This window comes from Acanthochromis polyacanthus, chromosome 22, assembly GCF_021347895.1.
Source record: "Acanthochromis polyacanthus isolate Apoly-LR-REF ecotype Palm Island chromosome 22, KAUST_Apoly_ChrSc, whole genome shotgun sequence".
NCBI classification, from domain to species: domain Eukaryota; kingdom Metazoa; phylum Chordata; class Actinopteri; family Pomacentridae; genus Acanthochromis; species Acanthochromis polyacanthus.
In genome coordinates this window covers 20,638,374-20,663,544 of record NC_067134.1, presented here as the reverse complement: position 1 = coordinate 20,663,544, position 25,171 = coordinate 20,638,374, and the positions used below count along the sequence as shown (strand labels likewise).

The 25,171-nt window shown below is 39.2% G+C and overlaps 1 long non-coding RNA gene across 10 annotated transcripts in view; it reads right to left on the bottom strand.

Moving 5' to 3' along the window:
• Positions 1-25,171, bottom strand: part of LOC110967283 (uncharacterized) — a 340,473-nt gene that overhangs the window by 194,969 nt on the left and 120,333 nt on the right. For all 10 annotated transcript variants that reach the window (XR_007938883.1, XR_007938876.1, XR_007938881.1 and 7 more), the window contains exon 4: positions 22,847-22,956. This is a non-coding gene — a long non-coding RNA (uncharacterized LOC110967283). The remainder of the gene's footprint in view (positions 1-22,846; positions 22,957-25,171) is intronic.

Below are 25,171 nucleotides of genomic sequence, written 5' to 3'. Positions count from 1 at the left end.
GAATCTCCACAGATTCTGCACATTTTTACACTTCAGGAACAACAACGCTGCATTTCTCTGTTATAACAACACATAGAACTGTGGAGGACGTGCAGGGAAACTGGGTGATAATGCTCAACCCGACATCCAGGCCTGCTGTCCTCTTTTCTTTTCCTTTAAATAAGAGTGAAAAGGGTCTCGCTCAGGGCACAGAAACGGCTGACAAAAGCTCATCCCTGTGGCTTCGGTCTTTGAAACAACCTGCAGGAATTTGCGGTGCCGCTTTGATCTCAGGATGGGACATTAGGATTCAGCTCGGATCATGTTTACTCAGCTTGGAGTGACTCAGGAGTGGATGAAGGTGCTGCGTGGACGGGCAGACGTGCAGTCCCAGGTCACATATGAAAGGAAATAATCCTGAGCGTTGTTTAAACTTTGCGAGGATCCAGGTGGGAGGATCAGCTCGGGGTTATCCGGATAAACCGTCAATCAGAGATAGAGGCTGAACAGAGCCGGAGATGCTTCCTGAATCTCATTAGAGGTCCAGAGGAGACACAAATTACATACACTACCAGTCAAAAGTTTGGACACACCTTTTTTAAATGGTTTTCTTTATTTTCATGACTATTTACCTTGTAGATTCTCACTGAAGGCATCAAAACTATGAATGAACACATATGGAATTATGTAGGAAACAAAAAGTGTAAAATAAGTCAAAACATGCTTTATAGTTTAGATTCATCAAAATAGCCACTCTATGCTTTGATTACTGCTTTGCATGCTCTTGGCAGTCTCTCCATGAGCTTCATGAGGTCATCACCTGAAATGGTTTTCACTTCCAGGTGTGCCTTGTCAAGGTTGCCTTTTTAATGAGGTTGAGACCATCAGTTGTGTTGTGTAGAAGTCAGGTTGGTCCACAGTTAACAGCCCTGTTTGACAACTGTTAGAATCCATATTATGCCAAGAATAAATCAGCTAAGTAAAGAGATATGGCAGTCCATCATGACTTCAAGAACTGAACGTCAGTCAGTCCAGAAAATTGCAAAAAGTTTGAATGCATCCCCAAGTGCCGTCACAAAAAACATCAAGCACTATGATGAAACTGTCTCACATGAGGACCGCTCCAGGAAAGGAAGACCAAAAGTCTCCTCTGCTGCTGAGGATAAATGTATCAGAGCCACCAGGCACAGAAATGGCAAGTTAACAGCACCTTAGACTAGAGCCCAGATAAATTCTACACACAGCTCTCGTAGCAGACACATCTGTACTGTTCAGAGGAGACTGACCAATCAGGCCTTTATGGTCAAATAGCTGCTAAGAAACCACTACTAAGGAAAAGCAACAAGCAGAAGAGATTTGCTTGAGTCAAGAAACACAAGGAATGGACATTAGACCAGTGGAAATCTGTGATTTGGTCTGATGAGTCCAAATTGGAGTTCTTTGGTTCCACTTGCCATGTCTTTGTGCGATGCAGGAAAGATGGATGGATGGTCTCTACATGCATGGTTCCAACCATGAAGCATGGAGGAGGAGGTGTGATGGTGTAGGGGTGCTTTGCTGGGGACATTGTTGGGGATTTATTCAAAATTGACTACCTCATGAAGCTCATCCAGAGAATGCCAAGAGTGAGCAAAGCAGTAGTCAATGCAAAGGGTGGCTATTTTGAAGAATCTAAAAGATAAAACATGTTTTCACGTATTTCACATTTTTTGTTTACTACATAATTCCATATGTGTCTATTCATAGTTTTGATGCCTTCGGTGAGAATCTACAATGTAAAGAGTGACGAAAATAAAGAAACCAACGACCGGAAAACAACATATGAAGAAACCAAAAATGGAAAAAGATAGCAAGAAAATAACAAAGAAAGCAAGAAAAGGAGAGAGAGACAAGAAACTAGGAGAAAACACCTGAAAGAAAAATAGAAAAGGGAAAGTGAAGTAAAGATGGAAGAAAGTAAGGCGCTAAAAGAAAAAAATGCACAAAAACAAGCGAGCGAAGATGAAAGAAGAAGAAAAGGGGAGAAAAGTGTAAGGGAATGGTAGATATGGGGAAAGAAAACAACATATAAAGAGACCAAAAAGGAAAAAATGAAAGCAAGAAAATAAGAAAGAAGGCAAGAAATCAAAACAGGCAAGAAACATAAGCAAAAACATCTGAACAGGTGAAAAAAGGAAGTAAAAGAGGTTTGGAAAAACAGCAAAGTAGAAAAAGATGAGGAAAAACAGCAGAAAAAGAAGTAAAGGAAAGAAACGAAAAGATAGTCGGTAAAGATGAAAGAAGAGCCAAAAAACAAAACTTTAGAGTCCAAACTACAAAACTAGACCAACAATAATGATAAAGTAATCAAGCTTAAAGTGTCGCTTGTGATATTTTGTAAAGTTTGAGGAGCCTCTGCGCTGCCAATTTACAGTTTTTTGTTTTGTTTTTTTTCCGTGAGGACGGCCGGCCTGACTTCAGCAGACAAAAGTGCTAACAGCAGATGAATTAAAGGTTACCAACAATATATGATGAATGTCAGGCAAATACAAATTACCGCAGGAGGAAGAATAATGAAGGTTTTTCGCTGGCGAGCCAGAGGCCAGTCAATAATTAGAGGTGGCGGCGCCGCTGTCACCGGCTTTCTGCAGCCTCTGCGCTTCATCTCGGCTTTAATTGCTCAGGTTAAGATGGCCGCCCACGCCACACGTTTAAAAAAGAAAAAGAAAAAAGTTCTCGCTTCTCACGAGAGGATTCAACAGGACGCCCCTTCGACAATGTTTTAAAGTTTCCTCGTCTCTTCATGTTTACTGCGAGTGAAGCATGAGGGAGTTCGCTTTGATCCCGACGCGAAAAATTAAAAACAGTCCCAACCGTGTGAAGGCGAAAAAGGAAAAAAAGTGCCACGAGTGGTTGACAGTCGGTGTGTGTTGGTTGTTTTTTTTTTGGCAAAGCAGGGAGACATAATCACACAAATAAGACATCAAAGATAGATTGAGAGTTAAAATATGCAGCTGAAAATTATTCAGATTGCTGTGGGATGGCAGCGGGAAAAATATTCCCTCAAAGTGTCCGACTGGATGACATCAAAACTGTGTGATACCGAGAGGCTTTCAGACATGTCTGGTCAGGGGTTTTTCTTTCTTTTTTTTTTTTGTTTGGTTTCAGGGGCCTTGGCAGCTTCGGCATTTCATGTCGTGGCTCCCTTTGACTGGAGGGGAATCCCTGCTTTTTCTTTTTTTTTCTTGTTTTTCTGGTCACTGGCACGCAACTCGCCAGTATGTCGCTTCTCAATGTGAACTCTCGCGGCCCGCAGGTTGGCACGACGAAGCGACACGAACGGACGGCCAAACGCTGCACCTGCGTCATGTTTTCTGGCTCCCGCGAGTCTGAACCACCTCCCCACCTGTACAGCAAATCTGGCAAAAGTCAAAGCTCCGAACGGGCCCACGGCAGCGCCAGGAGGAAGTCTGACGTCACGGAAATATGTCTCCTGCAAACTAGAGGAAGTCCAAAAAACAAACCCTGACAGTGTCAGGAGGAGTCATTTAAGTTTTATCATCATCTCACCGCAGGTCACGCTGCTCCACCATTAAAGATAGTTTGAGCCAAATTACAGATAATCATGATTGCTGGTTGCACACACAGTTGCTGCAACATGTTTACTAAGAAGAAAATCACATGAATCTCATGTTTGGATTCACATTTCTGCCACAATTTTAGCTTTACCTCGTGATACAGTCAGGGAATTACAAAGGTAAAATGCACATCCTCGGTAAAATTAGGGATTGGCTCAAACACAGTTGCAGCAAGGCCATTACAAAAGAGAAATTATTTAAATCTCTTGTTTTGGACTCACATTTACTAATATCTGGTGCAATTTTAGCTTTAACTTGCAATAAAATCAGCTAATCACAAAGGTAAGAAACATACATTGGGTAAATTCGGGATATGAATGATTAAAGGGTGCACACAAGGTTGCAGGAATACCTTTATAAAGAAAAAAAATGAGGTAAATTTTACATTTGGACACACATTTTTGGTGCAATTTTAATGTCAACTAAATAAAATAAGCTAATCATGCAGGTAAGGCACGGATACTTTGGGCCAAATTAAGGATTGTAATGATTACAGGCTGCACACAAGGTTACTGTAACGTCTTCACAAAGAAGAAAATGAATGAAATGCCACATATGGACTCACATTTACTCTATTCAGGTGCAATTTTAACTTCAGCTTACAATGAAATCAGGTAATCAAGCAGTAAGACACAGACGAAGCTCTTTGCTTTGATTTTTAGTCAGGTAAATCTGTATTTTATGTAATATTGCATGGTCTTAACCTTAATCTTTATTTTGGTGAGATACATTTGTATTAAAGTTGGGCCTTACTTAAAATTTTAGCCAGGTTAATCTGAAGTAATTCAGTATTATTTATAATATTGATGGGTCTTAACCTTGTTATTTAAATTAGAAATAATAAAGCTCAATGTCTGTTGTTTCAAATGAACTTAGGATTCAGTCTGTAATCATGAGGACGTGGAGTCGCTGAGAGACTTGAATACATTTCTGCAACCTGACTAAACTATTCAGCATTTGAGGGTTTGAAAGCTTTGTGCCTCGGAAACAACAACAAGCTGCAAAACGGCGAAGAAGCTGCGAGTTCAGAGATGTTAAGGGACAGAAAGTTTCCTCTTTGTCTGAAAGCTCTCAAATGTGCCACAGAAAGCTGAGATTCAAAGGGAGGCCCATCTCTCCTAATTAACACTTTGAAAGATAAAAGCAGTTTATTAAATCAATCAGGATGAATGTTGTTTGTGAATCCCAGCAGATAAGGACATTTGCATATTAACTTTGCAGTTCTAACCTACATTTGAGGATCTTCTGAGATTGTGGCCGGCTTCAATGTAAATATTTTCCCCCCTCTGCTACTGTACACGTTTTAAAGTTTCATCGCTGCGGATTCTCTGGTGGATTTTCGACTCATTAAAAAATAAAGAGATGGATAAATAAGCAAACATATAACGTAAACAGACAAACAAATGAATAGAGGCACACGGATATTATGGTGCTGGAGAGGCGCCGCCAAAATTTGTGGCAGAGACGCTGCAAAACAATCTGGATCTTAACTTGCTGTTACATATTCCCAGTTCAAAACTCGGCTTTAAATGAACATGAAAGCAACAAATAGGCTTTTAAAGAGTATTATATGTGCCCTGCAGTTAATCTGGCACATACTAAGAGCTGTCTCGGTGTGTTCTGCCAAAATTTAACTTCACCGTGAATCATGCATTTTCTTGAGGTGTATTTGGTATCTCTGCACTTTCACTGAAGTTCTCAGTGAATGCTGTTAATAAACACTCATGTTTGCAGGTTCTCACACTTACAACTGTCCTCTAAAATCACTCATATAGTATTTTTAACATATTTGTCTCTAAATATCATATTTAATGTCCTATGAAGGTGTTAAGACACTCTAATCAGATAAAAAACATAATTTACCTCAAATTAAGAGTCCTTGGATATACAGATTCATTTCTTTTTTAATTGTATTTAAATAGCACAGTTTGTTGAGGTGCAGGTTATGCATGTGCATCATAAAAAAGGCAAGAAAAAGGAACTTTTAGTTGCAAAAAAGCAACACAAAATCAGTTGTAGTGTGGCACAATTAATCGAATGCTAACGACAATCACCGTTTTAACTCGACAAGGTTCTGACTGACTGGTGGAGCTCCAGGTGTTTATTCTTACTCCCAACTCACTCAATCTAAAACCACTCTACAGCACCACTTATCAGGTACTTAGAATGCAGTCTTGAGATTTTTCACTAGACGCTACAAAATATTTCAGCTACAGCAAAGATGACATTAGCCAGTAGGGTCCTGAAATCGTCGCTACCACAATAGATGACTATTTAAATGAGCACCACAAAGCCAAATCATCCAGTGTTACATTGTACGAGAAACGTTCCCAACCACAAGGAGAAATCACCAGTGTGCTAACTTTTCACCTGGAGAAAGGCATGACACCAACTAACAAAGCTGGCAAAGGGTATTTTAAAAAATCTTCTATTTTTGCATATTTGTCACTCACAAATGTTCCAGATCATTAAACTAATATTTAGATTTATTGAATATTAGATAGAGATAACCCACAAAACACAAAATGCCATTTTAAAAGAATGACTTATTGAAGAATTATTGAAAACTTGTATCACCCCTGTGAAAAAGTTTTGCAAATGACGTTTTGCCCACATAAATATGCAAGTAATAACTTCACAAAGAGGAAGAAAGAAGCAGTGTGAGGCCAGTGCTTTGACAACAAACTCTATCTAGCCGTTGGTAAATCTGTATTTACAAAGCTTCAATATGTACTGCAGAAAAACAAAATCCTGCAATGTCGGTTTTTTTCCCCTAAACGAGACGTAGTATTCAACGAAATGCCAATATTTACAAACCCGTTGCTGACTATAATCCCCATTTGTGTTTCTTCAGGGAGGACATTTGCTCAGGAGCCATAGCCTCAAAGCTAGCCAGCTATCAAATGTTCCCTGCACTGCCAGTGATAACATGAGAGCATCAGTTGAGAGACGGCCACAAAGAAATCAAAGCGTGCAGATATCGAGCGGGCCCTCATACGGACACAGAGGAAGAAAGAATTGCCAGATCAATACCAGTCGTTGTTAATCCTGGTACCTACACAACAGCGCCATTGTGTTTGGATGGGTGGGCCGAGGCATCGTAAGAAATCACCTCGCTACAAACGCCCCTGTCGCCATTCTTCGCCTCTCCAAAGGGTCACGCTCGCCGCCGACTGCTGCACCACTCGATACTCAACTTACTGATGTGATGAAAGGCCCAGTTTGGGCTGCAGATGACCCGACACGCTTGAATCCTCAGCTGTAATCAGTCCAATCTGCATTCACACGGACAAGGGCTGCGGATCTGAGACCAGCTATCATCGTCTCATCTCCGGCAGAGAATAGGTGAAGCAGTTTTCCAGGGGAGAGCCAAGAAAGAAGTTACTTTAACGACTCGGGAGCCTTTTAATTGCAGAGGCTTGGATATTAGTTCAAAACCACTCACTTCATGCTTGGGAACACAGTGCCACGGTGCCTGCGCCCTCACCCAACACTTGTTTTATCTGCTTGCAGATTGAACTCACTTCACAGTAAAGAGAGGCCAATTAGGGTGCAAAGGGATTAAAAACACAGGAAAAAAAGGCTTTTCCATTTCTCCACTTTTGTGGTGGAGAACAGGCTATAGGATGAAAGTACAAGAGGGGAAGAAAAGCTCAGCACTTTATGATTGTAAAATTAAAGAGAAAAACGAAGGTGTGAGGTTATTTCCTGAGACTCGTCTCCTGAGAGGAAAAAAGTCAAGCTTGTATTAAGGTTGGATATCATTAATCTGTGATGTTCACAGCATTCAGGCGGCTTGTTTCTGATGAGGCGCTGGAGTTTAATGTTTTTGGTAGCCCAATTTCCCTGCACCCACCTTGCCAATTTCTTATCACATTAGTTGAAACCTTTCAGCTGAATCCAAATGTCCACTCTTTGAACTTCCACAGTGGCTCTTTGCACACTACAATCGTGCATATGTGATGGGTCATGTCACGCCTGCACTGGCCAGTGAGACAGGAGTTCAAATCTTGCTTTTTTCCGTATGCTGCCTATGTGTGAATGAAACTTTATCCTGTTGTAGTATTATCAATATCGGCAACTTATAACATTTATAACACTGCTTAGTCCTGCTTTAAACAGATAAACATAAACTACGGATGTTAATGACTGAAGGTTAATCAATTGATTGTATTAATAATCTAACAGATGAAAAGTATATTAACCTAAAAGGCAGAAAACAAAGAACATGCAGGTTACATAATGCATTTTAGATCAGCTGTAGAACCAGCTTGCACCACGATGTGAATCCTCTCATTGTTTAATACTGTAGTGACCTGAGGAAGCAATTATTTGGACTACAGGCAGTTAATTGTTGGCCGGCAGAGAGCATTGTGGGAGTTTAACTAGCAAAGGGGCACCATGACAAAGTATTTTATGATGGTGGTCACATGACAGTGGCTAAGACTTCAACAGGGGCTGAAGGGCTGCTAGGACAGAGTTTCTATCAACCAATGGCACATGGAAGTAAATTTTATTAGACTTACATCACGCATTAGCAATGATAGGGATCTTAGCAAAAGGAATAATGCCTAGCTGATGATAACAGTTAAGAAAATTGATAAAGATTTGTATCCCTTGTCTAACCTCTTACTATTTAATACTGCACTAACCTGAGGAGGCCGTTACTTGGACTAACGGTAGTTTGGCATTATGGTAATTCAGCTAGTGAAGGGCCACCATGACAAAGTCTTCTGTGATGGATAATGTTTACCAGACAGAACTAGCCTGTTCTATTTAAGCTGAGGTAAGATGGACAGCTGTATCACTAACTTACAGCACACAGCAGTTAGCAAACATGCTAAACGAGCTAATGGAGCAATGCCCACTGTACAAATCACAAGTTATTGATCAATCAGTCACTGATTGATAATGTAGCTGCCGGACCATGTTAGGCTCGACTACAGGCAGTTCCACATTGGAAAGCAGAGAGCATTACAGGGTTTAGCTTGGCAAAGGCCACCATGACAAAGACTTCTGTGATGCCTAATGATCGACAATCATTGCTAGCTTACCTCATATGAGCTGGGGCTTTTGGAGTCAAATATTCTACTGCATTTCAGTATTTCTCCACAGATTTCTTTCTGTATTATTGTTCAATATCAGTTACAAATGGAAGCTAAAGAAAACACACAGATTGCCTTTGGTACAGAAAAAACACCTAAATATTTAAAATTACCAGATTTCTTCCTTTGACCATTTTTGGCCATGACATCACATTGTCCATTTGACCAGTTGTTTACAGAAAATGTTAAATAGTGCCACAAATCACAAGTCACTGTTTTACAACAACATTTTAAAGTGAATTCCTCCTTTTATAAGTGCAAACAATCATAATGCAGCGCTGTTAAATGATACAGGGAAATGCAGAAAGAGGCCAGTGCTTTGCTTTGTCATTTATATCCGTCACATAAACAGGGTGAGAGCATCGGATCCGACCATTTATCCGTCTCTTGGAGCAGTAGCCCGGCTCCAACTTCCTCTAATAAAATGATTACCAGTCTGTGGTAGTGGTTCACCTCAGATGCACTGTCCTCTGGAGATGTCCAAGGGATGCTATTAACCGAGGAGGTAAAGGAGGAGGAGAGGAGGGAAGACGGGTTTTCCCTCTTTAACATAAGTGGAGATGAGTGTAACCGGATGGTGGAGACGAAGGGGTTTCCCCAGGAATGGCAGAGAGCGGCAGGAAATCGATGCGTTGTTTGTTTATTAGTCTGACCTCTGAACCGCTGCAGCTCTTCACCGCACATCCTCCATCGACTCTTTCCTTCCTCGTATTCTCATTCAAGTTCAGCATCATTTCAATGAATTTCCACTAAAATTCAAGGGCCTCTGAAAGTGTCAGATTTATAACTGATGCTGTTTCAGAATTCTGATCCTGAAAACACACAGATGAAAGGCATCTTATCGTGTTCTTTAAAATAAAAATCACCAAAATTACACTTTTACCAGAAACCAGAAATTGCAAAAACAGAAAAAAATGATCGAATTTTCAGCTTTCCGACAGTCTTTGAACTAATCATATGTGACACATAGCTCCATCTCAAAAAAATTATCCCAACCAAAGCTTGAAATCACAATATTTAACCAAAAAAAACTACATTTTACACGCCTGATTTAAAAAAAAAAATGCCTCAAATGCACCAGAGTCTGTGGAAAACTAAAACTTCTGCATTCCTTTGTGCAACTACAAACCCCTAAACGACTCATCGTGTCCAAAGATCACATGATTTAAAAAAAAACTAAGCGACTACTAGGCTGAACTGCAGGCGGTGTTTAAACACAGTGGATCGGATATGATTATGGAAACAAAATCTGAGAGAGTGAATGGAAAACAAATCATATTTTGATGAATAAAATAAATTCAGCATGGCTTAAAAATGGTATACAGAGGAGGAGGTTGTTTAAAGATACATTCTGCATGGTGAAACATCTTTCAAGAGTTATGGAGTAATGTAAAAAAATGCCTTGTGTGAGCTACACTGGTATCTTTTGAGAACAAATAAAGAAATTCAACTGCGTTTTCTAAAAATATTTTTAGTGATTTGTGACATTATAACTTTGTTAAACTGCACAGAAGACATTTCTAAGTTCTCTGTACTTCTAGGCATGGTTGTTCTGTTTCCATAGAGGTGCAGTATATTATATTGCAGTGGAAAATGAACCTACAGTGAGAACAGATGTCCAAAAGAAGAAAAAAACTTTTCGAAAACTATAGATTCAAAATTAAAAGACTACTATCCACCGAGAGAAAAGAATGGTCCAAATGAAAGCAGCCGAGGTCAAGATCCTACAATTCCCATAAAGCAACTCAACAGAATTTTCTCCTGCTGGGTAAACATCCACATCTCTCCATCTATCTGCCGAAAACTAAAGCAAAAAGCTGTTTGATTGACAGGTTTAAACGTTCGCAGCTTTTGTTTTTCCTTCTATAAAACACACAAGAAAAAAAAGGTGTTTTCAAAAGCCGAGTATCTCCGTTTGGAGGTCAACTCTGTCTTTGCCGGTTTCATCACCGTCCTGAATCCAAAGGAAGAAAGAGAAAGAGAAGACCTTCCCTTCACCTCTGTCAGCGAGGGGAGAAAAAAAAGAACTTCCAAGGAATGAAAAGGTCACCCAAATCTTACGACTCTTAGTGATGCTAATGGGGCCTAATTTGAAATGGAATTTTATTCACATCTTGAAATCCAACAATGAGATTTCATTCAGATGTAGCAGTCACTTTTTACTTGCTTTAATGATAAGTAGGTCCGAACGCAGGGAGAGAAGGGGAGGAAGGAAAAAAAAAGATCCCCAAGGTGCTTTGACTCTGTTCTTTTATTAATGACTTGAGCCCTTTTGTGACCGCCGCGGAGCCGTTTGATGAATCATTATCGTGGAGAAAATCATCACGACTGATCATATTAAGAGGGGAACACAGTTGTTTTGCGAGGCCTCCTCTCTTGTCCATTGTGAATTATTGTCATTATCATTAGCATGAAATGAATTCTGGCCTTTCAAAAGGGGAGCGCCGCTATGACTTAATGTATATTCATCCGTCGTCGGGCTTGTTTTGTCTCTTATTGTAGCTGCTTTGAAGCCGCCTCGGCAGACATCAACCTTGTTTACATTAATGTCTGCAGACTGTTGCAGGTCGACTTGCGATCCATATCAATTGTGCGCCGGTGAATAAATCCCTTCGACGAGACACGAATGAGGTCCGGATGTGTATTATAGCTACATAAGCAATACATTTCTGTGCGTGTGCTGCCACCGAAGGCATAATAGAGCTATATTTACTCATATTTCGTCATGTGAGCGGCTGCACGGTGGATTTTCATCCCCTCTCCGCTGGTTTTAATGTCACTCCGGCAGTAATGTGTCTGGTCTGGTGGCACCGGGGACGTTTGGGGGACATGAAGCCCAAATCGAGAGCAGCATCTGCAGCCTGCTAACTGAACAGGGACCCCCCTCCCTCCGCCAAAACCCTCCAGCGCTACCTGGGCCCAGGCTGGAGGAGGAGGAGGAGGAGGAGGGGGAGGGGGCAGCCGCCATCGCCGTGATCTGATTTATCCTCGGGCCGGAGACTACAAATGAGTACAGACAGCTTTTTTGTAGCCGAGAGACACGTTTGCATCCATGTGTGATCAGGGAGGATCATGAAACGGAGGGGAGTTTCATAAACAGCTCAGTTTCACAAATGAAAGGATGATACCAGAGTGCATGTGCGCATCCTTTAACTCGAGTTATGTCCCACAAACCGCTGCACAATCATCGAAGCAGGCGTGTAACACAATTCAGATTTTCATAAGAAAGCGCTGCATGTTTTTAGTGCTGCAAAGTTGTTGTTTTGATGTACACCTCGAATACTATTTACTAGTTTCATAACTGCAATTCTGCTCTTCGTCGTAGCTCATTCCTGTCCATCAATGACTTCTTGTTTTCTTATTTCTACCAGTTTCCAATAAAGAACTTACTCGCTTCAATGGAAGAATTAAAAAAAGACATTTTCTGTATGAATTCACAGATGATATCCACACTTTCCTCAGCATCAAATATAAAAACTACACATATATAAGCTTTTTATAACCATGTTTAAGCTCTGCAGCTATTTTCAGCTACTGTATTCAGATATTTATCACTAAAAAGTCCCATTTTTCATTATTATATATCTTTTAGAAATGTATTTGTGTTGTTTATATCTGCTGATGACCCTCCACCTGATTAAAGCTGGCTTCGTATTTGGAGACAATGGCAGTAAAACCTCCACATTTAACAGAAATTTAAGAAAAAACAGACGTTTTGCACAGCGACTGCGCTCAAAAGTAAAATAATTTCCAAACTGTGCATAATTACAAAACGGTTGCGATAAGAAAAGCAGCTTGTTTTCATTCCTGACAAGCTTGTTATCCGACAGGAGCGACACGAGAAGCGACCGGTGTATCTTCAGCAGCATGAAATTACTGAAATCACTGAGACCGACGATGTGCAAAGACCTTGTGTGAACGTTGCCAACTAGAAAATGTCAGTTTCATACGCCCAAAAAGTCCTATTAAACCTGATATGAACCTCCACAGCTTGTAATACTAGAGCTTTTCTTTCAATCAGAACATAACCCTCACAACTCTAAAACCAACCAGCAGGTTTGAAGACATGCTACTTTTTAAAAATCACCTAAATTACACCATTTATCGACGGATTCTTAACTTTTGCATCACTTGTGACGTGCGTTTTGTCAGAAAATGCGACCAAATCTGAGCAGAAAATCATATTTGATCAAAGCCACTTCATTCTAAATGTCTCAGTCGACAATTTGCTGAACATAAGCTTTAAAAAAAAAAACAAAGACTTGTGTCTTAACACAACTGAGAAGCTACTATTTGGCTCAACTGCAGGCAGCGTTTACACAAAGCAGCAGGTAAACCACTTTGGAAATACATTTGACAGATTTAGAGGAAAATAAAATCGTGTTAGTCAATAAAATATTTGCAGCATGGCTCAAAAACGGTATACATATGAGCACATTTCGAACAGCTGGAACATACATTCAGCATGGTGAAACATTTTTCTAGAGTTGATGTAAACAGTAAAACACAAGTATTGTGTGGAGCCTTGTGATAAAATGTTTTGCATGTTGATTCAAGACTTTATAATTCTTGTGTAACCAAAAATAAAGGGGATTCAACTTTGATTTTCCTTTTAACTTGTTGTTAGATACATCCAATATGGCGAAACCCTTTCTAGAGTTGTGGAGTAACATATAAACCACCTGGTGTGGAGGTTTTTCTGGTATCGGTAACATCTGTGAGCATAAAATGTTGCACATGGTGATAGCAAGTTTTAAATGAATATTTGTGATTTATGATACACACAAGACATTTTTAAATTCTAAATTCTAGTCATGGTTGTTCTGTTTCCATAGAGGTGCAGGGCTTTTTATTTCAGTGAAAAATAAGCCAAATGTGACATGACCTAAAACCGTCCAGAAGCTGGACAGTTAAGAAACTTCCATGTGGCTCAATTTGTCAACAAACACCACAAATGAAGTGTTTAGTGTCAGATTTTCGGTCAGTACTGACAAAAAGAGTTTAAATAGGCACACTAAGGTGTAAAGTTTTGTTTTAGCAAGTCAATTAAAGTTAATCAGCTGAAGAATCTTGCACTAATTCCATTCATTTCTTGGAGGGGAAGTCAGGCTGCAGACCTGAGAGCGCTGAACTTTACAGTAATTATTCTGCGCCCGGGTCATCTCTGGACAATATGGTCGCCATCTGCCGGCATCTGTGCTTTCTCCCAGTAATAGACTGAACCCCCGACTCCCACCTCCCCACCTTCCCTGCTCACCGCCGCCAACCCCCCCTCGCTTCCACCGGACCACTGCCGCCACCGCCACCACAGCCTGGAGCTAGCAGCGCCGCGAGTGAAACGCTAAGCAGGTCACATGTTGTCTTTCAGCCATATTTGGGTCAGGCCTTTGGCACTGGATGAGGGGAGGCTTAATGCACGGAGGCAATGGCTAATAATCCTCCACTGTACACACAAAGACACGGACAAGAAGAAACATACTGCGCTCAGATGGAGGACATTTCGCCTCACGGGCCTCGAAATGCCTCATTTTTCCCTCACGTGATCCAAGGTTCATTTAAACTTCTCGGAGAGGTGCCGAATATCTGCTGCGTGCTGAATCCTAATTTCCACGATTGTCTATTGGCGCAAAACAGAAGCAGCTTTAGCGGAGCATATGTTGCGTGGAACATATGTCGGGAGCATATGTTTAATGCCAGAGGAAAGAGGGCTCGCACATGTCGAGGATCACAGGTAGATCTTAAACACGGAGCAAAGAGGCGGCAAAAAAGTGAAATCAGAGGGAAAAAATAACAAACTCTTGTCTAGTTTGGAAGTCAGAACTTTCCTAAAGCTGTGAGGCCTCATATTTTGGGAAATGTATGCAAAACCGGACTGCGACTTCCATTTAGATTAGCACACGGCTGATATATATGTATATCTCAGTGGCCTCGAACAGCTGGAGATGTGCAAATTTTAATACAAAAAAGTCCCAAAAATGTGGGGAAATAAAGTTTCTTTTATCGAGAATTCATTAGGATGTTTTTTTTTTTTTTGATGGCGTGTGAAGTTCTGAGGGCAGAGGCTGAGTGCCAAAGTATGAAATGTGATCAAATTTCAAATACATTCACAGTCGTGGCAATTTGTACATTTGCATCAAACGTCTGGCGGACGTGTGACAGTAAATGGGATGAGGTTCAGCACATTCGCCGCGGCAACTTTGGCCTCATCAGCGGCGCCGAGGGGCTCCGGCCCTCAAAGAAATGCCACCTAATGAGGAAAACACTGGAATTCGGATCGGAGGAGCGAATGAGACGATGCGGCAGGGTGGACAAACAAACCCTGGTGCAAAAATCACTAAAATGCCGGCCACAGCTGCTGGTTTTTACCTCCGTCTGCGGCATCCATCATCAGGTTCGTATCTCTTTGCGCTCAACTTAAAGAGTTTCCGTCGCGACGTCTCGAGCGGTAACACGTTTGCACTTTTCTCCTTCTTCTTTGCAATCATACTAATTGCTTTCACATATGACTTGTGGCGTCTTTTTTTTTGCCGCAGAAAAACCCTTCAGCGCGATTCTTATCTCGCAGCGCAGTCAGACAGGCGTCAGATTTGGCTTTTTGAAGCTCCGGCGGTATGATTTCACTGCGGTTACGAGTCTCAAAAAGAAACCACAAGGACGGACTTTGATTCCCAGATGTTCTAAAAAAAAATTCATCATAGTGGCAAAGGTAGAAAACACATGGAAGTGCTTTTTGTTGAATGAGGACAGAGCAAGAATGCTGTGATCTATGACACAAAACAACAAATGTTCGTGGTCGAACTAATAGAAGACAAATTATGTTTGTTATCAACAAATATGGAAAATCACAACTCCTGGATTTGTGACTTTGTTTCCGTCCAGTACCAGTAATTCAAACTGGCTTTGTTTTATTTTAAATCCTGCACTTAGATGACTTCATTAATCCCCAGGGGGAAATGAAGTGGTTACAGCAGCATAGATGTTCAAAAAAGGGCTAAACAGTAAGGCAACAAAGAATATCAGGGTGTAAAGTGAAGGTAAGATATAAGATACAATAAAATAAGATAAAAATATAATAAATATATTAAAAAAACAACAGAACATACAAGAGTGACAGAATATGTAAATAAGAATGTGCTCCTCACACACTGAAGCAAAATGTTGCAAATAAACAAGGGAAAATAATCACTAATATGTCAATATCACTATGAAATTTCCTTAGCAATAATAAAACTTTTTTTTTCACTTTTAGGTTTGATATTTCACATTTAAGTATGAAAATGAGGTGCTATCTATCAAACTATGTGCAAATGTGCATGAACTTCTTGAACACTGGATAAAGCAGCCGTCAACATTTTTGCTTCATCTTGAAAAGTCAAATGATTTATGGAGAAATTTAACATCTATAAGTCGAACATCTCCAAATCTAAAATTGTTCTCAGGCTGCAGTGTCTAGTCTCAAAACTAGCACAGAGACATGAGCTAATCTGAGAAAAATTAATGTTTTTCAGAAGTATTTGGTGACGGAAACAGGACAGAAGAGCACGGTGATGAGTTGACAAGACGCTGTCAGTCTGTGGGCTTCTGCAGAGGACAATAGATGTGGGTGTTATGATGCACGACAGTCGTCTGACAGAACAGGTTTAGCTGGACAAACAAAAACATCATCACAGCAGTGAAACGCAGCAGAGGCAGTCGGAAGTTACATCATGTGACTGCTTTTAGATCTCGACGGGTTTTAGATCTCTTTTGGATCACTCGTTTGGGGATTTAACTCACATTTTCGGCTTGTTACTGATCAATTTATCAGGAGATCAGTGCGCAGTAAAGCAGACTGTTAAACATGTTCATTATTTTTTAATTATTTAAACAGAGAATGTTTGTAAATGAGCCGTTTAAATAATCCTTCACCATTTTTCAATCCTTAAAATACACAATTTCCTTATAAACAACGGCAAATATCCATTATTTTTTATTTTTCTGGCATGTTATAGTAATCTAATATGGGTTTTTTTGTGATTTTACAGTTTTATTTGTAATTACACAACATTGACAAAAACAACAGTTAAAAATAAATAGAAAAATAACTTTTGCTGAGTTGAATACTGTAATTTTTTTTACAGGCAAACTTTGTAAAAGAAAAAAACTATTTGTAAAAAAATAATTTTTTTTTTACTAAGATGTTAGAGAGTTTCTGTTACTTAAAGCACATTTTTTTAAAGTTATGAATAAAATAGCACACTGTTTCAAACATTTCTTTTTCTCTTAAAACTTTAACCTGTTAAATTACAAAATAAATAAATACAATTTGCAAAAAGACTGATTTTTATTTCTTTTTTATTTTCTTTAACTGTGGGCATTGTGTACAATTTCACAAATTATTATAACACAAACTTTTTTTCTAGAATTTTAGTAGATAGTTTCTGTAATTTAGAAAAACAGAAAAAAATATAGAAAATTTATGAATAAAAGAATATGCCGTTTCAACTATTTTTTCTTTTGAACTTTTAAATTGTGAAATAACAGAAAATAACTTAATATTTGCAAAAACAACTTTTTTGTAATATAGACATTGTTCACAATTGTGGTCTGTTTTCTTTTGCAGTCAACATATAAATTAATATTTTTTTCTATGACTTTAGTACATAGTTTCTGTAATTGAGCAAAAACAAAAAAAGGTTAAAAAGTTCTGAATAAAATAATACACCATTTCATTTATTTCTTTTAAACTCTTAAACTCTAAAATAACAAAACAGAACAAACTACTATTTGTAAAAAAATCCATATTTTATCCATTTTTTTTTAATGTTGACATTGTTTCCAATTTTGACCTGCTTTTTTAAATTCATATTTTTTTCTATATTTATAGTAGATAGTTTCTGTCATTTAGCAAAATGGTTCTTTTAGTGCTTTTACTAGTTTTGTATCTGTTATTTATCAAAACAGAGAAAATCTGTAAAATGACAGTGAATTACAGTAAATGGCTGTATTTATATAGCGCTTTTATCCAAAGTGCTTTACATGATAGGTCACATTCACCCATTCACACACACACTGATGGTGGGAGCTGTCATGCAAGGCGCTAACCACGACCCACCAGGAGCAATTAGGGGTTAGGTGTCTTGCTCAGGGACACCTCGACATGAACACAACAGGCCGGGGGATCGAACCGCAACCCTCAGGTTGCGAGACAGCCATTCCACCCACTGAGCCATGCCGCTTTAAAAGGTCATGTTTTACAGTGCAGGTATGCAGAGAAATGCTCCCACTCATGACTAACCTCGTCGTCTTGCTCGCAGCGCTCTCTGTGCTTACATATTTGCATGCAGATAAAGTAGAAAAGAAGAAATGGCGAGCAGGCGAGGCTGTGCATATCATCATTATCCAAAAAAAAGCATCTCTGAGAAGTTCAAAACCTCCAAGTTCTCCCCTCGTCTTCCCACCTCCACCTCCTCTCCCCTCTGCATTCCCCTCTCCTAAGCACATTCAAATGTGCAGGTTTGTTTTGGGGATAAAGTCCTCGGCTTTGATCAGCGCTAATTAGACAGCCTCTGCTTTCGTTCGCTACCTATTAGGGTTGGGTAGGTTATCGCCGGCCTAATCTCTGGCCGGTAGCCAGGCGAGGGTGCTGCGATCCTGAAGGAACCCCTCAAAGCCGACTAAGGTGAGGAGGAAGCGTGATGAAAGGCCTGTCTCCTTTCAGCTCAGATCAATACGCTGCTCTCCTTTGCCTATGGGGGATCAAGAGTTTGAAACACAAAGGGGGCTTTTGCATAAAGATCCAAACAATGGTTCACAAGATATTTTTTTTCCCTTCTCTTGCTTTATGCTTTATACTTTCTCTCTCTTACACTTTTTTTTCAACTTTCCTCTCCTGGAAGAAGCCTTAATGAAGCTGGAATCTTTTTATTTTATTTTATTTTTATTCTGGCGCTTCAAAATGCCCGCAGGAGGCAAACAACCAAAGTTACAGTAATTTCGTTTTTGAGCATGTTAAGTATTTTACTTGCCGGATGGAAGAATAACTGTCTCATATGTGAGGATTCAGAGTCAAACAGTAAACAAGTGTTGGCACTCTGCCAGACCTGCATTGTATGGAGATGTAAACAAATGTATGGATTCTCCAATACTGTATCACGCTCCTTTAAATACTCCACAATATAGATTTAATCCTCCGTTATTTGCTCAATACTTCGTGCATGCATTAGCAAAAACAACTTGGAGTTTGTTTGGTCAGTTTAGCTTCAACAACTAAATACAGATTAACAGCAATGTATGATCCTTAGAGTATACAGTTCCAACATTTCCCACTATTCATGAGGAAGAAAAACATGCTAAGATAGCGTAAAAGAGACACAATCGAGCTAAACTTCTTCTTCCATCTGACTGAGGTAGTGATTCATGTTTCTCACCACTTTTTGAGGACGTTTCTTAGTAACTGAAACCACTGCAAGGAATTTGGCAAAAACATGAGGCTAAACAACACTGGTAGTTGTCACTCAAAGTGGAAAACCTACAGTTATTCACCTGCGCCTTAGCACAGCGCTATGTGACATTTTTAGCATCTTTTAGCATTTTTTTCTCCATTTTTTGACCCATAACTCCACTGTTTAGGGTCAGTTTCGCTCGTTTTATTTGCTCTTCTTAATAGCGAAAGTTTAAAAAAAAAAAGTCAGCTGTACACTACCTGCTCATAACCAAGCAACAAGAAGAACTAGGTAGCGACAAGCTAGTACACAAATTTAGCAGCTAATGTGCCAAATGCAAAGTGCTGTGACAAGCCTCTGAGACTGAACCTATCAAAAAAAATCAAAAACTGATTTGCAATTTGCCCACCACTACAGTCAAAGCAGTCTACTTATGCAGTGATGCTCTGCTCCCAGTCCTCCTGCACCGCTTGCAATGCTTCTTCTTTAGCATTTAGCAGCTAAGAGTCAAATATGAGGTGGTTCTAAAAGATTCTGAGACTACAAATATCAACATTTTTTAAAACTGACCACCAAAGTAGTCCTTGTGCAGTGGCACTCTGCTCCTCGTGTTCCTGCAACACTTGCTGGAATAAAGTAAATGTGTCAAGGACCATCTGCAATGAGCATTAAATCATTTTGGGTAAAACAAAACATTGACAATTAAATTTGAATTACGTTTTTGAGAAGTGGAAGAAATCACAGAATCACCCAAAGTGTCTTTGTGACCCCACATTTCAGGCCGGTTGCGCTGAATGTTCTCCCTCAGATACCTTTGTTATAGCAAAATTCTGCCTTGACAGTCAAAACTTAGGGTATAAATTCACAATGCACAACTATATGAATGTTGTAGGAAACAGAAAGCATGCATCTGGTGCTTATTCATGTTCAAAACTGTGGCTCTTTAATCGTGAAAACCACTGTTTCTCGTCTTGGTGGGAGCAACACACCAACTGTTGTGTTCTGTGAAAGTTTCAGTTCCATGGTGAAATCTCTAATTGTGCACCTGCCAGCATTCAGTCCATGTTGATCATGCAGTGCAGGTACATGTTGAATGCATTGTGCAACATGTTTGTTGCCATGGAGACAGAGTTTACGGTGGAAACACAATCTAGAGCAAACTAAAATGCTCCGAGCTCACTTTAAACATGATACTAAAGTGGACATAAAATCAATCAGCGCACATTTAAGCATCAGTGTACTGTGGTTGCAGTATTTTAGCACAAATAGATAAGAAAAGGATGAATCCTTTGATACATATATTCATGTTTTCAAAGCACTAGCAGCCGGATAAAGGCCTACAGTGTTTGAGTCTTATGGGGGAAACAGTTAGCAGTAATAAGGTGCAAAGACTGACTTGATTGTTCATTGATTAATCTAGTTCTGACCCATTTCCGTGAGACATTTCATACAATTATCTGCTTAACAAAGGTCGAACATCAAATACAGCTTCAGTGTGTTTTATCTAAAAAGGCATTTAATTGGAAAAAGTGGAGACGAGACCCAACTGTATGCAGAATTCACCTACGTGCTGCCTTTTTCTGTTTTTCCTTCACTATTTTCACCGTGATTATGTGACCCCTTTTTGCAAGTAATTTCCCCTGGATTAGAAAAACAATCAATCCAATCAAGACAGAGAGGAGGAGAGAGGAGAAAAAAAGGGGAGATTTGAGAGGAAATCTCTCCTGAAGTTGTTGGGTGTTGCGGGAGAAGAGAAGAAGGACCGATCTAGAGGGCCGGCGTATATTTCCCTCTCAAGTAATTCATTTATGTCTTCAAAACTCTTTCAGAGACCAGAGTTACTGTGCCTTTGTTGTGCTTTAAAAAGCTTAGCTGGTCTCTATGAAGAGAAGCAATGAGAGCACTTTAGAAAGAGCTACAAAGGGAACGGACGGGCGAAGGAAGAAAGAAAAAGTGAATGGCACCACTGATAAAGTTGAGCAAATTAAGTCATTGACCTGCGGTGGAGATTAATAGCAAACAAGGTGCCCCAGCTTCACAAGTAATGAATATTCTTCAAACGGCGTGGCGGGGGGATGGGGGGCGGCAGATAGAGCCGGCTTGATGCGGATGACATTGAAAGTTGTGGAGAACAGAAAAATTCTGTCATTTTTCATTTGTATGCAAATTCGCCTGTTACACAAATTAACCCCTGAACCCCGGTGTCAGCCCTCATCTTGGGTGGAAAGCGGACCCCCGCCGGGCCCCTCGGCCGCCGGACCCACCCACACTTCCCCTCTCGGGTCAGCGCCAGCTTTGGACGCACAAGTTTGGGGTCGAGGCTCCACCTCATTCGTTTACGGCTCGTATTTAGCGGCGAGATTAGCTCAAAGAAAAATTCAGAGAGTTTCATCTCAGCTAATGTGTCCAACAACAACATGGACGATGTTGATCAGAGAGTGAATATCAGAAACAGATATCTGATCAGCTACATCAACAATTAAAGTTCAGTCGAGGTTGTTCAAAACCAGCAAATCAGGTGTAGAGGACAGTGACACAAGTAGACCCAAAGAAAGATCCTATATGAGCCGGAAACCAGTCTGACTGAACCACACTGTCAAAAATACACATTTTTAACAGCCTTTAACTGCAAATTTCAATGTTTAGTTACATTAAAATACATACAATGTAAAAATAAATAAATGAATAAACTACGTAAAAAAACATCTAAAACTGGCAGCAACTCACCAGAAAAAAACACGTTAAAAATTGTAAGAAATTATGAAAATAACTATAAAATTAAATATATTTTAGCCCATTTCAATACAGCATAACTATTATTTTATGGTTACACATTGTAAAAAAACAAAAAAATAATTTCTTTTCTTAGATGAACATTAGTAACATTTTTTTTCTTCTATCTTACAAGATATCTGTAATCTTAACAAAACAGGAAATATTCAACAAAATAACAGATAAAAAAATTATTTTGAAATCTGAAAGTATACTGTGTTTGTATTTTTTACTGTATTAAAATAATCTGTATATATATATATATATATATATATATATATATATACACATATATATACATATATATACATATATATATATATATATATATATATACATATAATTTATTTACCTTACCTTATATAACCATTTTTAAATTAATATTACCTACTTTTTTAAATTAGATAGTAACCAGTGAAATCATACAAAAAAGTATTATTTTATTTTAAACTGCACAAAAAACTGTTCAAAACTGTAAATAATGTAATGTCCACATTAGAAATTTGTATTTTTAATAATAGTAGCTTTTTCTTTTACTGTGTGACTTTAAAATTCAAGTTTTACTGGATTTAACTGACTAAATAAATAAATAAAAATATTTTAAAATATATTATAAATAACATTTTTATTGATGCTGATTTTTAACTTTCTTTTTTTCTTTTACAGATTTTCTTCTTCGTGTTTTATTTCAGTTCAGTTTTATAACAGAAATTCGGTGTAATCATTCAGTGAATTAGCACTCTGGGTCTGGAGAAACTGTGATAATGTACTCATGATGGGTGATTTTTCTGCTAACAATCAAGATTAGTATTTTCTTTAATTTTTTTTTGTGTTTTCCACCATCCTAAACAGACATGCATCAGCACAGGTCGCTGCCTTCCCTCTTCCACAGCTCCTGTCACCGGGCTGGCATCATTAAAATGCAGAATGCCGGCTGTGCAGCACTCACCTTGGCCCAAGCTGCTGCAGCTAATCGCTCCCCGTCGCTCTGAGGTGGACCTCCGGGACGAAGAGCAAATCCTGCTTCAGTCTGCAGCTGCTGGAGCTCACAGCTTCTTCCTGCAAATGGAAACACCTCTCAGTTCAAGTCAAGTGGGCAGGAGAAGGTAAGATGCTGCCTGAAGCTGGAGATGCTGATTTTAAATCTGGTCACGACTGCTGCAAATAGACTGTTGTTCCATGAAACTGGATCAAGGACTGTAAAGCAGGTCTCAGTGATACAATGAAAAAGGAAATGTTTCGATACTTTCACATAGATCAAACAGAGTTAAAAAAGTTTTTGTGCCAAAGTAGGGTGCTTAAATCCAAAGGAAATGTGTTTTCTAAAGGTCTATATTGAAAATACGTCAGTAAAAATGATCACTGATTATCAATATTGACTGAAGTGAAACATTTTACCAGGATAAGCTTGAACTATTATCTGGTTTCTTTCCACCTTTATGGCTGTAAACTGAAAAGATGTGGATTGTGGACAAAATCTTGGGCTTTGGGGAAAACTAATCCACAGTTTTCAGCATTTTCACAAGCAAACTACAGTTTAATCAACAACGGAAATAATTGTTTTTTGTAGCGGTAATTCACAACTCATGAGCTCTTCTACAGGAATCAACAATTACAACAAAAAAAGTCATATTTTCTACTGATTTGACTGTAAAACATTACATTTTCTTTCCTCTAAGATTGGTAAAAAACTGCTTAAATCATGTCTTCTATCATTAAACTTACACTAGCCCTTTACTGAATATTTAAAGTGACAATGTGAAGAATAAAATATGGATCTATGAATCTTCACTGGAAGAATATTCAACCTGGACTTATTCTACTGATCAATTTTCACCAAAAACAAACGACCTGCTTCACTACAGATATTCATATCCGACTAAATGCAGTTTATTTGTCGTACTCCTGGATGGAAACATAGTACTGTGGCAACTGGGGTGAAATCAAGCTCATTTTTAGAAAAGTTTAGCCCGCTTTGCATCACTGCTTCCACATTTTCCTGTCTTGTTGCTGTTGTATGAGGTAGACAAACAAGTACAACCTGCACACGTGTGTTACTACCGAGCAAAAGTTGGTTGTTTTGGTGGTGAACTTTGTCAAGGTGTAAATACTATATTTATCGGCTAATTGTGCCGCTGCATCTGTGTGTTTGTCGTGTGTTGGTGAAAGTGCAGCTTGTGTCAGGAGGGAGGAGACAGCCCAAAACAAATTCCACCATCTGCAGAGGAAGGTGGCAGCCGCGCAGTGATTGACCCCTTTAATTGATGCGGCTTTAATTATGATAATCGCCTGCCGGAGTTGCTGTTGTTTCGTTTCGCCCTCCCCCCCTTCCCGGCCTTCGCTCTCTTTTATTTTCAGCGGTGTTTCATATCCTGGCATCCGCCGGCGCAGGTGTCCTACAGATGTTTGGTCGCCTCCCCTCGACGGCGTGCAATTTGTTAGCGGCTAATCAGCAGGCACCTTTGCATTTCTGCAGTGACACGTGCTGCGATTCTGAACTCGCTCAGAAGTTGATGTTACGGTGGGTCACTGCAAACCTGCAAATGAGGGACTTTGGCTTCCAACGCGACAAACTGGATTCCTGTCCACTGCCAAAAATGGATTTGGGTTCTGTTAAGCGTTATTTTTTGCACCACTTCTGATGAATATATTTATTATTAGAGGGATTTAAGTCACTGGCTGGTAGAATAATAAATATTTTAAAGCCTGCAAATATAGATTTTTTTAAATTTATGCATTGTATTTCTTTACAACATTGACACATATTGAACATTTTAGCTCACTGATTGCTTATTTTTTAAATATTTCCACAGAAGCTAATAATAAGAAAACTGTGCTGCATGCTTTTCTACTGCAACTCCATCCGTATGAATTAACAGCCTCTAATTTTTGCATCCACTGGCTTCAGATCTACAGTAATTGTATTAGTTATATTGTTTTTAAGAGCTACCATCATGCCGTACTTTAAATTCAATCCACATTTAACCCTCTGAAGTGTGTTAAAAGCATGATATTTTTGTCAGATTTTGTCACTTTCTGACATTTCTTGACCTACTTCTCTGTGACTTTTGGAAAAACAACCAAATCTAGGCTTCAAATCGTGCTTTCTCATCAAAATCCCCTTATTGTAAAGGTCTCATTCCTAAATTCACCAAAAACAAACTGTTAACAATAACCAGATTCTGTAAAAAACTAAAAATTCTGCACTCTTGGGCGCAATTGCAGAGCCACTATTGAATTTGCTGCAAAGAACAATCATGTGACTAAAAATCAG